This window comes from Chiloscyllium punctatum, chromosome 5 (assembly GCF_047496795.1).
Source record: "Chiloscyllium punctatum isolate Juve2018m chromosome 5, sChiPun1.3, whole genome shotgun sequence".
NCBI lineage: Eukaryota > Metazoa > Chordata > Chondrichthyes > Orectolobiformes > Hemiscylliidae > Chiloscyllium > Chiloscyllium punctatum.
The window spans coordinates 50,303,935-50,306,845 of record NC_092743.1 but is presented as its reverse complement, the minus strand read 5'-3'; positions in this window follow the sequence as shown (position 1 = coordinate 50,306,845).

Here is a 2,911-nt window from a genome sequence, read left to right as displayed (position 1 = left end):
AAATAAGTTAATAATCTTCCTGTAGTAAGCCCTGTGAGGTGTGAGTTTTGAGTCGATAAATCAGAGACATTTTCCAAGTGAATCAGTCGCTCCATAATCCCTATAAACCAGCGGAAACCTCCAGCGAAAGACAACTGAACAGGTGATGTGATGTCGAGTGGAATTATTGCTGGGCCATCAATTCAGAGACCTGGGTATTATTCTGGGAATCCAGGTTCAAGTCTGACTAAGGCACATGGTGGAATTTGAATTCAATTTTTTTTTAAATCTAGAAATGAGAGTCTAATGAATACCATGAAAATCATTGCTGATTTTTGGAAGAAAGTCCAATCTGCCATCCTTACCTGGTCAGGACTATCTCTGCAAAGGCAAGTGTGCAAGGAGACTAAAGTTTTACTTAGTGTCACAAAGCTAGTCCCTTTTTCCCCACAAAAAGCTGTTCCTTGATTTTTTTCAGAGGGGTAATAAACCAGGCAGGGGTCTGATCAGTCTGGTTTGGTACAGAAATAAAAAGGATTTTGAGAGGTGTTTTGTTTATATGTAAACTGATGAGACTTCAGGCCAAAGTGGTCATGCTTTAGAAGTGACCTGTATAAAGAGAGGGGAGTGGTCAGCTCTCTAGCTGACCTGAGCTGAGCAGTTTTTAGTTCTGTCTTGAACGAGGAGGTTCAACAGGGAGCTGTGTGGAAACTCTCGCTCTTTTCTGCCCTTCACCTTCAACCTGTAAGCATGTGGTCCATTTATACTGAGTTTTAAAGGGAGTTTGCTTATTGGGACTGTTGTGTATATTCGGAATAGCATAATTAAGTCTCGTTGGGTAGGCTGAGTTCTATAGGGGTTCTTTTTTCTGTTCTTTGCGTTTCATTGTATAATTTTGTGAATAAGTTTTTTGTCTGTTTTAAAATGCAGTAGTCAACCTAACGAGCTTACTCCGGGTAATTCTCATTGTACACTAACTGAAACAAATTGCAAAGTTATGATCTGGGGCTACCTGTTTAAGAATGTTTTGAGTGGTTTGACCTAGTCCATAAAAGATTGAGGGCTCTTTGCGGGATTTTAAACAGCGAGTGGTAGGGACTAGTGTCTTTGTTTCGGGTGTTGGTTCGGTTGGGTAGACAAAGCTTGGAATAGTAATAGCTCTTTCAGTCCCCAAAAGCTTTCTGGATATAGGTGCGGTTGTTTTGGAGGCGAAACAAAAGGTGAATAAGACCAAGTTGCAAGAATTAGCAGAGAAGCTGGAATTGGAACTGTTTGTCTCTGTGAGGAAAGGAGAGATCATTACAGCAGTAGCTCAGCATTTAAACTTGCCAGAGAAACTGTCAGAATCTATAGAGATGGCAGGATTTCAATTGCAAATGAAGCAGCTTGAGTTAGAGGCGAGAGATAAGGAAAGGGCCGCAGAAAGGAAACAGTTTGAGTTTCTATAAAAAGCAGAAGAGAGGGAAAAGAGAGAGCAGCAGAAGAGACGGTAAAAGAGAGAGCAGAGAAAGAAAAAGAGAGCTTTTGAACTTCAAAAACTGATACTTAAAAAGGAAAGTCAGCTTAAAAGGCCAGAGATAAAGGCTGAGAGTAGGCTGAGTGAGGAGGAGCAACCCTCTGGTAGCCCAGTGAGAAAATGTTTCAGTACGTTCAAGCATTGCCTAAATTTGGTGAGAAGGATGTCGAAGCCTCTTTCATCTTATTTGAAAAGATGGCTAAACAAATGCAGTGGCCAGTGGCAATGTGGATTTTGTTGATCCAAACAAACTTATTGGTAGGGCTGGTGAGGTATTCTCATCCCTATCAGAGAAGGTATCTGGGGAGTATGAGGAGGTGAAAAAGCCATTTTAAGTGCATATGAGCTTGTACCAGAAGCCTATAGACAACAATTCAGCAATCTAAGGAGGGACCCTAGTCAAACTAAAATTGAGTTTCAAACGATCAAACAGAGTAATTGCGATAGATGGATAAGAACTTTAAAAATCGAGCAAACCTACGATGCCCTTGAAGAGGTAATTATTTTGGAGGAATTCAAAAAATTCACTGCCTGAAGTAGTGCAAATTCATGTGGAAGAGCAGAGAGTTAAAACGGTATGATTAGCAGCTGAAGTGACTGATGATTATGAGCTGGTCCATAAAACACGGTTTGGCTTCCAGAATCGATTTCAGTCCATGAGGGATAGAAACTGGGGCAAAAAGAAATCCTCACGTGGAAAGGGAAAGATAGATCTCAGTGAAGATCATAAGGATAACTTACCACAGGGTAAACAAAAAACCCTGAGAGGGACGGAGAAGTTAAAAGGCTCTGGTGTTTTCATTGTAATAAAGTGGGCCATAAAAAATCACAGTTTTGGTGGGCTAGGAGAAAACCAGATGTAGGAAAACCAGACAAGCCCGGGAGTTTTGTTGGACAAGTAACAAAAAGCATAAGGGAAGTTAGACAACTGCCTCAGAGTGTACAAAATGATCAGAGGTTGATTAAGAAGGAAGTGCTAGATCTGCTTAAAAGATATACATGCAAGGGTAAATTCTCATAAGCCAGGAGTAATAGGTATAGAGGTTATAATATTAAGGGACACAGGATCCTCTCAGTCTGTGATGCTGAAGGATGAGGAGATATGTACTCCTGAGAGACTATTGCCAGAAAAGGTACTGGTAACAGGAATTCATGGTGAAACAAAAAGTGCTCAATTATGTAAAATGAGGCTGGAGAGTCCAGAGAAGAGTGGAGAATTTGTGGGTGGAGTACTGGACAAACTCTCAGTTCCAGGAATACAATTTATCCTTGCAAACGATATAGTTGATTCACCGGTAGGCATTTTGCCTACTCTGGTTGAAATGCCAGTGGAGACGCAGGTAAATGAAGATATGGAGAATGTTTATCCAGGATGGTGTGATCACAAGATCACAGAGACACAGGTTGAAGCAGCAG